We start from the raw sequence: 16,234 nt of genomic DNA, 5'->3' as shown, positions 1-16,234 counted from the left end.
AGGAGAAATTATTCAAAGAAAAAGAGAGAATTTATTTAAAGCAAAGAAAAGGCTATTTAGAGAAAAGAAAATTATTTCAAGGGAACAGGAGTAATACTTTAATTTAAAGAAAAGGTACATTATTAAAGTTAGGCTAGACTATATGTGTGTGTGTGTGTGTGCGCGCGCGCACGCGCGCGTGTGTGTATCCATATGTAAATATATATACATGCATATATATATATATCCATATGTATATATATATGCGCGCGTGTGTGTGTGTGTGTGTGTGTGTGTGTGTGTGTGTGTGTGTGTGTAAATATATATATTTCCTCTCTTTTAGCTTCACCGACTGAAACATTATTATATGCATATGAACATTAGAATATTACTGCGAACATTGGTGAAGCGTATTTTTCCCTGTCATTTTTGACGGAGAGTGTAAACTTGCCATTTATAATGCATTTCGAGTGAATCATTTACGTGCGATAATGGTTTTGAAATGAACTGTGTAGTTAACATCTGTAAAACATGTTTCGAATTAAATGACCCATAAAAAGGGTAGATGTGTTGTAAAACAAACAGACCAAACGCAATGAGGTGCTTGTGCAGATTGTAGTGGATTAAACGCATTTTAGGTGAAAACATTATTACGTACTTATGTATCATGTCAAAATTAGAGTAAATTAAAAAATATATATGAATAATGATCCAGTAGAAAAATAATATAAATAAAAAAGACAAATAAAAATAAAATTTATCGAGTTTATCGATTAATCGAATTTTATCGTATGTGCTAATATGGATACGATATCAAAATCTAGGCGAAATGACTGCAATTAATTTGACAATTTTCCATTTTATAATACAAAACGTTAGACCGTAATTGTTGGTGATTTTCTTTCTTTCTTTTTTTTTTTTTTTTTTTGTAGCACATCTTCTACTGGAGAAGTTTTTTTCGTAATTTTTAGACTTTATATTAATTTCGACATGACACATAAGTACGTAACAATTTTTTTTTTTTTTTTTACCTAAACTGCGTTTGTTTGTTAATCTAGTAATCAGCACAAACAATTAGTAGGAATTTGAACCTTGCATTTTTGTCCAGTTAAATCGTTTACCAATTGCTGCAGTTTATTTTGCAATTCAGCTAATGACCTCAATCTTATGTAGTTTGTATAGTTTTGATAAATATAAATTGTATTGTTTTTATAATTATAAATTGTATAGTTTTGATAAATATAAATTGTATAGTTTTGATAAATATAAATTGTATAGTTTTGATAAATATAAATTGTATTGTTTTGATAAATATAAATTGTATAGTTTTGATAAATACGCCAACAAAAAGAAGAAAAAAAGAAAAAGGAAAAAGGAGAAAAGAAAAAGAAAAGGAAAAAGGGAAAGGAAAAGAAAAAAACAGAAAAAAAAAACATTTAATGATTTGAATGGGCAAAGTTTCGTCAATAATTAAAACAGTTTCTACTTTAAAATTAACGCGATTAGCAACGCGAACTTCCTTCAAAACAACGCTAACAACAATGTAATTGAAAGGAGAAAAACATAAAATTAAACAAGTACCATTAGTGTACAGGTGCGGCCATCTAATCAGCAGATTTAACGATATTCATTGGTTTCTGTCAGGTTTTACGGCATATCAATTGTTGTTACATCATTTTATACCAAACCCACACATAGGCTTTGCATACGGTTTTGTTTTAGATTAATTTGTTTTACACGCATATATTTTAAAAAAAAAATAGTTTGTATGCGATGATTTGTATGTAATTTATAGATAGGGGTTCTAAGCGGTACTACCATTCCGACTCGGAGTGGACCTGTGAGCAGTTATAAATAAGAGGATGTTGAGCCTAAAAGTAAATGCTGTTTCACATATGTGGCCGATCAAAGAAAATGCTATTTCAATTTTAAGTGTTTTAAGTGTTTGACCTCTTAATCGACAAATTTCTGGCCAAAATCCGATCACATCGATTTTCCAAAATCTCAGTAACCTGTATATCAAATTCCGAGTCTGTAGACTAAAAATTGACAGAGTTATTGCGTAGGGAAATGTACACAGACACACAGTTTTTCAATTAAAGGAGCAAGGACCAAGGTTTCATTAAAAAAAAAACAAAAAAAAACAATGTGATTTAAAAAAAAAGGTTTTAAACTTCGGACTTTACAGGTAAATTTCTAAAAAAAAACACTTCTTTTTTGTTTTAAATTTGCATATATTATTTATTTATCTTTTATCTTCAATTTGTGAGATATAAAACTTTGGTGAGTAAATTAATTAATTACTTTTTAGTAGACATTTCAAAATGGGGGGCGTGAATTAATTCGACCCCCTGTCTTTCCAAGCTTATAACTACTCGAAAAATATAATTCCAACCCTAATTATTTTTCAATTAAAGGAGCAAGGACCAAGGTTTCATTAAAAAAAAAACCCAAAAAAAACCTGTTTTCTTTTTAAAAAAAAAAGGTTTTAAACTTCGGACTTTACAGGTAAATTTCTAAAAAAAACACTTCTTTTTTTGTTTTAAATTTGAATATATTATTTATTGATCTTTTATCTTCAATTTGTGATATATAAAACTTTGGTAAGTAAATTAATTATTTACTTTTTAATAGACATTTCAAAATGGTGGGGGGACGTGAATTAAAAAAAAACGTTTATCTAAAATATTATATTCGATTTATTGGAAAGAGCATAAAATTTCACATTGACCCTGAAAATATCGTAAAAATAGAATCAATAAAAAAATTTTGATAGATTTTTAAAGTTTAAAAATTGAAAAATACTGAACTCTTAAATTTAAATTAATTTAATTACTGTTTTTTTTTTTTAATAAAAAAATAATATTTCTATTACTTTTTAAACAACTTTAATAGTTTATTTTGGAAGTATATTCCATAAAGAAAATAAACAACCCACTTTTAAAAGAGAAATTACGAGTTTTTTATATTTTATTCGCAGTTTCGTGTTAGGGGTGTTAAAAATTCCTACAAAAATTCTGATACACCTAGAATGCGGAATGCGGAAAACAGAAATGATGAAATAGAGGATGAACGAACACAAACAATCGAAGACATTCCGGATTTTATGAATATTAATGATAAGTTTTATATTTAGTGTTTTATTTAGAAATAAATGGATAATTGTGAAAATGAAAGCTTTTTACGTACATATGTTTGTTGGTAGTTTGTAGAAATGCATTAAATTTCGTATTGGATTTTCGGACTATTGTTCTTATATTTTTTATAAGTGCTGGTCACAAACAATATCATCAAACAATAAATCCGATGTAAGCAAAAAAAATAAAAATGTCAGCACCGTAACGATTCTTTCCAAATACGATTTAGAAAACTGTTTTATTAATCACTAGCGAGGGGTACCCGGCGTTGCCCGGGTGTTTGGAGGTGAGTGTGGAAACTCCGGGGGTGGGGGTGGGGATTAAAAAAATGTTTTGGTAGGTAAGTATGAGGATCGAACCCGAACCGTTGAGGCAAAGTTGTAAATTAAAGTGTGAAAAAAAAAAGTGCGACGGTAACCACTGCCCCACCGCGAGATGCTACCGGAAACACGTTTGAATTTATTTAATTACTTGGATTTGGCACGTGCCCGTTTTAATGAGTTAATGAGGTCAAGTCTGACTGCGGGATAGTATTTCATTTACTGCGGGAACGCTTCCCAAGATCTTAGGAAAAAGACTACCCCACATGCGGCGAGCGACAAATGTTGAATATTTATCTTCCCAAAGTCGAGCAAATTAAATAGACAGGCGAGCGTCATTGTTAACTGTGAGATATTACGATTTATATGTGATACAAAAAGTTGTTAGGCGAGCGACCGCTTCTCTGAAAAAAAGCCTTTTGTAGACATGCAGGAAAAGTGAACACACAAACAAACATACATACATTTTCGCTTTTATATTTATAGATAACGCTCACTCTTTCTCTCTCTTTCACTCTCTCCATATATATATATATATATATATATATATATATATATATATATATATATATATATATATATAAATGTGTTCGGTAAGATATGCTTTTTCAATGATATATCACTCTTTATGTCTACCAATCCTTTGAGTTTAGAAGTTCAATGTATGTTAAATATAACAACAGAGCATATATATATATATGTATGTGTGTGTGTGTGTGTGTGTGTGTGTGTGTGTGTGTGTGTGTGTGTGCGCGCGCCTGTTTTACAAGTATTTTAATAGAATGTTTTCTGGTGAGTTCGTTGCACTTGTACTCTCTCGACGTACATGTCTCCGACAAACCCGTTTGGCAACAAAATCTCGCATCTTCACTGTTGAGGTCCATAAATGCCAGAAAGCTTTCTATTCTGATAGTTTCTTCCCTCGAACTCCCTTCCTGCTGCTTGCTTCCCTGGCTGTATTTATATGCAGACGTTTAAATGTAACCTAAACCAACATCTCGTTAATTTTTCCTAGGCATGGTCCCAAATAGTAGCCCCTTACGTTCAAGTTGTTTGCTATTTCTCAAAAGTACCTTCAAAAATAAAAAAACACCGTATAAAAACAACACTAGCGAATAAATACTGGGAACTCAAAGAAAGCGGACATTCGCCGGTAGTCGAATGGAAAATAATGAGACAAGCTACCACGTGCAGACATTTAGACGACCCATGTAAATTATGCCTCTATGAAAAATTTGCTATCCTGTACTTTAAAGAACCTCAAAATCTATTAAACTGTAGACGAGAAATAGCAAACAACTGTGTTCACAAAATAAAACTTACTCTAGGATAGCGATACAAAATAGCTTTAAAACTAAAAATAACAATAGAAAACAAACAAATAAATAAATTAAATAAACATGAATATACATAAACGATCACACATATATGTATATATATATGTATATATGTGTGCATGTGTGTACACATAGGTATATTCATATATATATATAAAAAAAGGAGGGAAAAGATCTACCTTAAACCACTAACCTAGTTCTAAAACAGATCCTTTGTTCGATAAAATGCATGCTCATTGGCTGATAGGAGGGGGCGCGGTGGATACTAGAAAGCTGATTGGCTAACTAGAAATCCTCAACATATATAAAAACAAGAAGCAACCACAAAATTCACGCATAAGCCTGACGAATCCTACAGTGGATGAAACGCAGAATATTCAGTGTAGCTTAATCGGCATATATATTTTATAAATTACTATATATATATATATATATATATATATATATATATATATATATATATATATATATATATAACTATTACGAACTAGTTATTGTAGTAATAGTAAGCTTTATTTATTTGGTCATGCGTTATTCATTGCTTATAAAAAAAGTAGTAATTTTCGAATATCAATTTTATTGAATATTTCCTCTCTCACACACAAGTTTGTAAACAGTATTTTTTAATGTTATGATTGCCCCCTTCCTTCCGTGTTATTAATTTAAAAAAGGAAATATTACGTCTGTACAACGGGAAAATATTACGCTTCCTGAAAAAAAAAAGGTGTAAAGCTGAAACTTCACGGACAAATAATGACTACAAAGAAGTAGCGTAGATTGTATGTTATTATTGTTACCCCCCCCCAAGAAACTGTTTAGAAAAGACTATGTGGTACAATCACACATTTCCCCAGGCAAACAACTTCCTTTTTTTTTTTTTTTAGAGTTGCCGGCACTAAACAGTGTAGTTAATGGATCCATGTTTATTATAAAATTTAATTAATTAATTTTAAACAATACACTTTTTTTTTCTTTTATGGGGAAAATGTATATTTTGGACAATGTTAAGTAAAAATGTATTCATTTTATTTTCTATTTATTTAATTTACTTTATTATATATTTAAAAAAAATATTTTCAGTATTTATTATTTCTCTAAATAATCTTATTTGATTTTTCTAAGTTATTACATTTATCAAAACGTTTTCTATAAATAAGCAAATTTTAATGAAAATAACGAGTTTTCAGATATTATGTGTTGCCTATATTTTTGTTGGGGTTTCGATTAGGCTAAACCGTTTAGTGCGGCTCACTTTTAAACAGGAAGTCGTTTTTCTGAGTGAATATGCATTTGTACCTAATATGATATTCGTATTCAAATTATAAAAACAGAAATAACAAATGAAAATAGCTGTATTTCAAGATGGCGGCTTTGAAACGTTAATAATTAACAATAATTAATAAACGTCACATATGATTAAAGATGCAGCATTCAAAATAAATTACTTCTTGTAACGGTTTATAGAACCGACCAGTCTATTGGAAATTAAAAGAAAAAAATGGTGATTAATAATAAAGAAATATCTGAATGTTTATTTTATATATACGTAAATATTTATCAGTTAGCCGAATACAATATAGAGTAAAGTTTAGTTTTGATTAAAGGCTTAATCTGATAATTTGATTAGGTTATGAATTAAAAATTATCCACTCCTACCCGGTCGGATTATTATCAGGAATAAAAACGAATTGAAAAGTATTATATTCGTGCGAATAAGATAGCGGGGAAAACTAATGAAAACATACGCTAACCGGAATCAAATATATCAGAGAGATTCGGGTCTAACTTTGAAATTCAACTACTATCGCTGTGATACTGAGAACAGATACTACATTTCAATATTAGCCAAACGGTCAAAGGACTCAAAAAATATTCGTATTATTTACATTCTTCAGACTAATGTTCTCATCTTGAATGACATTTTCACATTTCGGTCGATGTAACCTCCGACCTTTTCCAGATGTATCTTTTTTCGAACTCGTAAATCTTTTTGTTCAATTCTGGAATCTGAACGGAATTTCGAGTGGAACCCTTTATTTACTTCACGAGAATATCACGCTCTCGTTCCCGCCAGCCTTAACTGAATAGAGATCCTAAGTAATTTGCAATTGTATTTTTCGGTCGCCCACAAAATGACACTCATGATGATAACAGTAGTCCGAAGAATCCAAATAATACTAGTTACATATGTGTCCTTTGTGTTAGTTTTATTTTTGTTATGATGCCCACTTTTTATTGTTTACAACAATACAAAAACAACAACAAAATAAACTATAAAAAAGTGGACATTATGACAAAAAATAAAACTAACACAAATGACACATATGTAACTAGTAGAAATAATAATAATAATAATAATAATAATAATAATAATAATAATAATAATAATAATAATAATAATAATAATAATAAACCAACTCCGGACAACGACAACCATAGTAGAAATAAAAATAAAAACACTAATGATGAACAAGATAAATGCAACTGTAGATTCCGCACATTTTGCCCACTTCAAAATAAATGTCTAACCAAAAACATAGTTTACCAGGCCACAATATTTGCGAAAGAAAATCCGAATAACAAGAAATATTATGTAGGTATGCCTTCCTTAGATTTCAAAACCCGATATTATGACCACAAAAGTACGTTCAAAATTTAAAAAAAAAAAACAAAAAAAAAACGCCGAATGGAAACAAAGCTAGCAAAGAAATACTGGGAACTCAAAGAAAGCGGACGTTCGCCGGTAGTCAAATGGAAAATAGTAAGACAAACAAACACATGTAGAGACCTAGACGATCCATGTAGATTATGCCTTCATGAAAAAATTGCTATCCTATACTTTAAAGAACCTCAACATCTATTAAACTGTAGGAAAGAAATAGCAAACAACTGTGTACACAGAATAAAATTTACTCTAGGAGAGCGATACAAAATAATTTTTAAATTAACAATAACAATAGAAAATGAATAAATAAAATAAACATACATATGCATAAATTATGATATATATATATATATATATATATATATATATATATATATATATATATATATATAAACTAACATAATATTTTAAAAAATAGAGATAAAAAACGCATTTAACTACACCTAGGTTTAAAATAGGTCAGATTACTAGATATCTACGCTTCCCGCTAAAAAAACACACACAAAGGAAGGGTTGAACCTAAGTTCAACTGGGCCTTTGTCTTGCAAGTGCCTGCTCATTGTCTGATTAGGAAAGGAGCGGTGGAAACTGGGAAACTGATTGGCTAACTAAAAATTCAATAGAATGTGCGTATATAAAAACGCGAGACAACCGCAACTCTTCGCATAAGCCTGACGAATCCTAGCGTGAATGAAACGCGGAATATTTTGTGTAGCTTAATTGCTATATATATATTTATAACTTACTAATATATATATATATATATATATATATATATATATATATATATAAGCTAGGCTAGGAAGATGATATGGTGAATGGACACACACACACACACACACACACATATATATATACATATATATATGAAAATTCAACTAATTATATATATATATATATATATATATAAAGCTAGTCGAATTTTCAAAGTCAGGCCTACATAGCAATCAGTCTTACATATCATCTCTTATATAATAAAATGACAGCAGAAATTCCCCATCTGGACCAAAGGTTTGCAACATACAAATTAAATACGTCTACGCTAATAGCCACTATCTTATGTAGCTTTCGAACACAATTTTAGACACATTCAGTCGTGATAATAAAATGCTACATCGTATCCTACGATCACACAATCAACACATCTCTAGAGGAAGGAGTCCCTATTTTACTCTCTAAACATTTAATATTATCGCTGCTACCAGCTGTCATCGAAGACGAACTCTACATGTTCTACAAATCTGTGATTACATCGCACATAACTGGCTAATAGATACAAAGATCTTACATATTTTTCCCATTTTCGGTCTATAAATAATAAAGTCTCCCATCCAAAGTCCGTCCATTCTGATTGGCTGAGCTCTGAAAATTCTCTTATCTCGGAATGCAGTTCTCTACTTTATAAACGAACGTTTACTAACATTAAAATATGGCGTCACTAACAGACATATTATTGCGCCAGATATCAAATTCATTTATTGCATAGGTCATTAAAGGCATATAAGATCGAAAATTACAAAAGAGAACATCAATAAACAAACGTTAAATAACCCTTTACTTGCTTTCTTATACAAAGTTTAAAACATGCTATCCATTCTAAGAATCTCGTTCATTGTCGTCGACGTCGACGATGACATCTTCGTCAAAGCATCGACAAAATTACAGTTTCTCGAGTTTTTTTTTCACCATTAAATACACTATGTGTAGATTAGTGATGTTTAAAACCGTCACATTTTATAATATATTTATATATTGAAGAGCTTAACTTCCAAACATTTGCGTCTTTTATATTAAGATTTCTTCTAAACAAAAAACCATAAACAAAACACGGAAGTGTATTTGTTAATTATTTACTCTTTTCCATGCGTTTTGAAGACATTTTATATGTTTTCCGGTATTATGATACTGAATACTGCATGCACAATTGTCGCCAAAAAAAAACGTTGTGCTTTCCGACATACAGCCAAATAACGCACGTGTTCGCGATGTCTGACTTATGGCAAGACTATTTGTCAGCGACAATTTTACATATGTTATTCGTTTACGGATTACCAGAAAAAACTATAAATATTGCCAAATTAGGATGAATGTGAAAGACGGTGAGAAACAACCAGTTTCCTTTTTGAACCTTGAACATTACCTTTATTAATGCTATATAGAGAATATGGCTATATTGAGGTTTTTAACTTGTGACTAAATTGAAGACGTTAACTCCCAAATATTCGCGTATTTTTCCAATTTTATGCCGATAAAGAAAAAATACGGAAGTTTAATATGGCTATATTGAACATATTAACTCGTGACTAAATTGAAGAGGTTAGCTTCGAAACAGTTTCGTTTTTTATTATTATGCCGAAACAAATACGCAAATTTATTGAACGAAATAAAACGAACTTATTTTTGCTAACAATTTTATTTCCGTAACATATTTCTTTCTATAACATTGCGTATTTTTATTTCGGAACAAATCATAATATATAAGAAGCAATCATTTGGAAGCTAAACACTACAATATACAAACATATGTGAAATACGTCGGTACCTCGCCACAATACATTCATTTTAACCACAGGCACCAGTGCCCGTTATTTTAATGGGTCTAAGTGGCGCCCAGTAACAACCGTAGTTTAACTGGGTTTTTTTTTGGGGGGGGGTTGTACAGGTGGGATGGGCGGCATACTTCCACCGGACAACGCCGGTACACGTGTCCTGCTAGTATGTAATAAAAATAATAAGAGACATAGAACAAGAGTAGAGAAGATATATGATGTCTAAATAACAGTAGAGATATTTTCCATTCGCGTTGGAAGGTTTCTTACGACAAATAATTTCAAATATTGTTATGTTTACAATTTTTTGCTTTGAAATAAAAATTCAAGTAATGCAATTAAAAAAAAAAAACGCCAGCGCGGAGGTGTTCTTAAAAAATAATTGACGCTCTGCGCTTCTTTACGTTTTACGTTTCTATAAAACAAAATATGGCTTTAAGGGATCGAAACGAATTACCTTTTTTCTTTGATTATTTTAGGCCTTGAAATACCAATAATTATTTAAATGTTATTTTTTATATATTCTTTACGACATATTCTTTGTTAAATTTTTCATTGTCTTATGAAACGAAGAAAATCTATTTAAAAATGAATGTCGTTTCTTCATATTTTAATATATTTCATTTATTTTATGGATCTAACCAATAATTGGCTTTAGTGATCCTAGATGGTATTCAACGACAATTTAAATTGCGTCTTTTGATTTTCTGAAAAAAAATAATACTTTTAGTGAAACTTATTTGAATTTTCGTACTGTAAACATATATCAATTTCCATAATAAACAAACATTGACTTATAGATAGATAGATAGATAGATAGATAGATAGATAGATAGATAGATAGATAGATAAAAGAAAACGTTCACTCACGCTGTTTTGTTGTTTTGTTTTAGTTTTTTTTTTTTTTGTTTTTTATATAAATCCTCAAAGGGAACAAGGCGGTAAATATCCTTGACGTAACTTTCTACGCGGCGCCATACAGGGAAACGATGACGTCGACAAATAATAGCAGACGATAATGAGCGGACAGCCTCTGAAAAGAAAGAAAGAAAAATTGAAGAAAGAAAATGGCGACGAAATAAAAATAACTTTGGTTAATTTATTGCTGCGATTGACGACATTGTTCCAATTCATATACTCACCCAGTCTCTTAATGGCGACATGCATAAAGGTTGAACAAACAAACACCTCTACATTCCTAACTATTTTTTCTTTCATTTTCTTTTCTTTTTTTTTTTTTCTTTTTTTTTTTTTTTTTTTTTTTTTTGCCTTCCTTCTTTCGTTTCTTTTTTTCATTTTCGGTATAAAATTTTTTTTTATGAAATTCGTTCCAGACACGGCATAAACCACTTCAATGGAAGGAGCTAAAAATACGACTTCAAGGTGAAACATTTGCCAACAATAAATGTTAGATGAAAAAGATTCTGATCCAGAAAACAGCAATTCTTTCCTTTTTGCCAGAAACATCGCTCATAGAATCTGATGACAAAAGGACAAAATAGGTGAAACAAGAGTTATGCGATTGAAACCTTATACGTTCCTCTAATCAATCGGTTTTGAAAATATAACATTGTGGTTGTTGATTTCGTTTTTGTTTTTATTTATATATATTTTTTTTATTATTATTATTATTATTATTATTGGCTCACATGGAGCTTTCACACAAGTCAGCAAACGATCGGTTTGGAGACCTGTAGTGTTCTCTGGAAGCTGAGTGACAACAAGTCTCCTCAGACGTTCAGCTTTCTCCACCTCCTTCGATAGCATTTGCAAATAAATTTGCGTCATCGCAACAGCCGCATACCATTGATTTCTCGCTGGTAGTGGGCATTGATTTATACAGGAATTTGAGTGGCACTAAGCCTCCCCACGATCCCGGTTCTCTTCGCGTTTGTCCAGCGAAGGTCTGGCCAGCGCTCTCTCCTTGGTCTTTCCATCCTCCTTGGCCCTTCTCGGCTCTTTGGTATTACTTTTCTATTGGGGGGCGGTGATGAAACAATGGGGGGATGCATAATGGTGGTGTAGAACTTGTAGATATGCAGCTTCGGCGTTCTTCATTCCCTGTAATGCTTCTTTGTTATATTGTCTTGTGTTATTCCCCACATTCTAGGGTTTTCCTTAATATTTGAGCCGTTTTCATTATCGTTAGGCGTTGTATTTTTGCAGTTATTCCTCTGATTCCAATTTCTGCCATTCTTTTTTCGGAGTTTTTCGGAATTGTTCCTAGTGCTCCTACTATTATCGGTACTATTTTGATTTTCTACATCATCCAAATCCCTTTTAACTCTCTGGCTAGCTCTGTGTATTTGCTTCGTTTCTCCTTTTCTTTCATACTCACCCTGTGGTCAACTGGGACAGCAAAGTCTACGATTTGACAGGATTTTTCTTTCTTTCTTTCAGGATTATTACGACATCTGGTCTTCTTGCTTGGATGGGGTTGTCCGTCTGTATGTCCATGTCCCATAGGATTTTGTGGTTCTCGTTTTCGAGTGCTGTTGCGGGTTTATGCTTGTACCATTTGTCTGTATTATTATTATTATTATTATTATTATTATTATTATTATTATTATTATTTAACAATGTTTATTTATATATAAAATATACAAAGTGAAGAACATGGAGTCATGGGTCTGTCTTCTGTAATTGTATCTTACTAAACTAACTTAACCAATTAGATTTCGACTTAGGAACTCCCGAGATTTGTGACGCATGAGACAGTCTAAGTTTATCACCGTTTTCGATGTGACACCACAGCCCCCCCCCCCCAGTTTATTCCCGTTGCAATGAAATCTCTGTCTCGGTTGTCTGTTTCCAGTTCATTTTTGGTCTTCTCTTCTTGTTCCATCAGGTGTCAATTCGAACTTTTCTTTGCGAATTCTCTCTGGAGCCAATCTTAGTCTAGACGTCGTTTTTAGATTCTTGATGATATAATCTGTTGGTTAATACAGTTTCTGATTTTTTAATTGGTAATTCGATCGCCCCATTCGATCCCTAGAATATTTCGAAGGCATTTTGAATCGAACGCGTCTAATGACTGATGTTGAGATGCTACGTTTCACTTCCATACGGACAAGATGTTGTTGTAATAAAATCTTAATTTAGATTTGTGAATGAACTTAACCAATCACGTTCGCTAAACTAATTTAACTAATAACATTCGCTAAACTAATTTAACCAATCACGTTCGTTAAACTAATTTAACCAATCACGTTCGCTAAACTAATTTAACCAATCACATTCGCTTAACTATTATATTTTGATTAAAAACTGGAAACTCGTATTTCATTATTTATTTTTTAACGAAATATTATGAACTATTTTTTTTTAATCATAATCAATACTAGACTACCCGTGACCCGTTTGGTCAGTATGTTATATTAGCTATGGAATTCATGTATGAGCGTAACACTTGTGACGTAAAGAAAATAGTTTTTTGTCACATAACAGAAACATTTCTATGAAAGTATATTAAAATGAAAAAAGAATATAGATAGATTTCTATGAGTTGTTCTGTTTATAATTGTTTAATCTTGAAAAAAAAAACTTACAGCCATTGAATTATAAGTGGTTTGCCATACTTATAGGTAAATGTGCACTGAACAGATACCATAATACTTAAAGTTAAATTCAAATTTTGAAATATCTATTAATTTAAACATGGAAAAAAAATTGGGTCGCTGAAAACGTACACAGTAAAACAATACATTGTAAAATAGTAGATTTATTTGTAAGAAAATTGCGTTAAAATAACTTAAACGTAATACGGAAATGAACGATGTAAAAAAAAATCAGAAAGTATTAACAATTGTTTATTTGGATAATTTAAAACGCAAAAAAAAAATAGGCCGCTGAAAACGTACACAGTAAAAAAAATACGTTGTCAACAGGTCAAAGTTGATTTATTTGTGAGAAAATTGCAACAGTATAGTTGTAATACAGAATAGTTGCAAAACATCCCTTAAGGGGTCAGTATGTTGTATTAGCTATGGAATTAATGTATGAGCATGACACTTGTGACGTAAAGAAAATAGTTTTTTTGTGACATAACAGAAACATTTCTATGAAAGTATATTAAAATGAAAAAAGAAATATAGATAGATTTCTATGAGTCATTCTGTTTGAAGTAGTAGTAGGGAAAATACATGTCAACCAGTAGTAGTGATAGTAGGATAAGGAAGAGGAGGCGTAGTAGTAGTAGTAGTAGTAGTAAGAGGAGGAAGAGGAGGCGTAGTAGTAGTAGTAGTAGTAGTTGTAAAGAGGAGAAGTAATAGTAGTAGCAAAAAGAAGAGGCATAGTAGTAGTAGTAGGAGGAGGAGGAGGATATTGCGCAAGCAAACAAGCAAACAACCAAGAACGACAGAGTTTTAGTATTATATAGATACAAGTCTAAATTTGAGATGAACAAACGATTTCCTGATTTTGTTATTGCTTTTTATTTGAATATGTCGGATGTAAAATAACGAAAATTAAATTTATGCCATGACGGTCAACTTCTAAATAGGAAATCAGGATTCTCGTATTATATTCTGTTTGTCAGGATGCTTTGGTTTGTTGGTAGTATTTACATTTTAAAAAATGCTTTGTTTTTATTTCCCTCAGTTGATATTTTATGTAGCAAATGTATTTTATTTACCTGAAATAACAAACTTTCACAATGAACCCTTATAAAAATATTATTAATATATATTATAAATAATTATATATTATGTGATCATTAATTACTAAATGCTGAAAATTTCATCCATATTATGTTTCTGAATTCTTATTAACTTTTTAGTCAAGGAAGCGGTCATTATATTTTAATTTTGAGAGATCGTTCATTCATTTTGTTCATACCTAACAATAATAATTATTGACTTGCGTGCTTCTGTTCTTTTTTTTGCGTGTGTGTGTGTGTGTGTGTGTGTGTGTGTGTTTGTTTGTTTGCTTGTTTTTTCTTTTTTCTTGTTTGTTTGTTTTTGTTTAGTGTTGATTTCTCTTTTAGGATCAAATCTTGAAGGAATTGATAAAAAAAATTGATAAAAAAATTGATCAAGGAAAGGTTGCCAAGATCCTTAATCATTCGATTAGATCCAATAGAAAATAGAAAACGGCAAATCAAATAAGATGAACACCACGAGCCTCTACGACTACTTAAACAAAAAATAGTTAAGGTTCTAAAACTATTGATAAGAATAGTTCGGATCATTCTTGCTACGCCAAACGTTATATTCTATAAGTTTGCCTTCAGAATTAAACGACCGTTTTTGAAAAGTTAATTTTTATAACTATTTATGTATTATATATATATATATATATATATATATATATATATATATATATATATATATATATATATATATATATATAGTAATTTATAAAATATATATGGCGATTTTATTTTATAAATTACTAACTAGTTTACCTACGTATTGAGCACTTTTGAAGTGAATACTTAAAGTTTACGCATAAATTTATACTTTCGTATATTAATTTTATGTGAGTAAATTAAGTAGTTATATATATATATATATATATATATATATATATATATATATATATATATATATATATATATATATATATATATATATCATCTATTTACAGAGTGATTGTAAAATAATTTCTTAGACTTGGAAGTTATTACCAAAATTCTTACAAGAAATAAATCGGCTAAGCTGAAGCGCGAGTTGTGAGGCTATTTCTTTATTTTTCCTTTGGTTCTCACATTCCATGAACGATATTTTTGACGATCGAAAAAATGCTGTTCTCTGTGTCTGCTGTAATTTTGAGTTGTGATGAGCTGAAATTTTAAATCACCTCATAATATTAATCATCATTCGTCTGTCAATCTATTTATCTTTCAATCCTAATCTTTAAATGGGGTTTTGCTTTTTATAAGTGTTGACTCATTAATGCAAAAAAATATATATATATCTTGTGAAATCAAATGATGCGGTTCGTAGACGTTTTGAAAAGCTAATATCGGATACTGGCATCCATATTAAATTCTAAATAAAACCTCATACTATACACTTTTTTAAATTAAAGTCATTTCTTTTAAGAATTATAATTCGGTAATAAATTTTATAATAGGGAGTTACTTTCCAGTCTATAGATATTAGTGGTGGGACGATTCCAATATTTTCCCGATTCCGATACAATCACTGATTCTGTAATAAATTTCCGATTTTGATACAATTACCGATTCTGATTCCGATTCTTTATAAATCTCTAAATATTTAACTATAAAATTGTTATTTTTCTT

At 30.5% G+C, this 16,234-nt stretch overlaps 1 protein-coding gene across 4 annotated transcripts in view; it reads right to left on the bottom strand.

The window, feature by feature from the left end:
* The window catches only part of LOC145277506 (alpha-galactosidase MYORG-like), a 305,939-nt gene that overhangs the window by 228,389 nt on the left and 61,316 nt on the right, over window positions 1-16,234 (bottom strand). For all 4 annotated transcript variants that reach the window (XM_080128916.1, XM_080128915.1, XM_080128918.1 and 1 more), the window contains exon 2: window positions 10,858-11,020. The gene's annotated coding sequence lies outside the window, so the exon portion shown is untranslated. The remainder of the gene's footprint in view (window positions 1-10,857; window positions 11,021-16,234) is intronic.

Source organism: Euprymna scolopes, chromosome 6 (assembly GCF_053919585.1).
Source record: "Euprymna scolopes isolate OS-2025 chromosome 6, ASM5391958v1, whole genome shotgun sequence".
Lineage (NCBI taxonomy): Eukaryota > Metazoa > Mollusca > Cephalopoda > Sepiida > Sepiolidae > Euprymna > Euprymna scolopes.
This window is presented reverse-complemented; position numbering and strand designations above follow the sequence as displayed.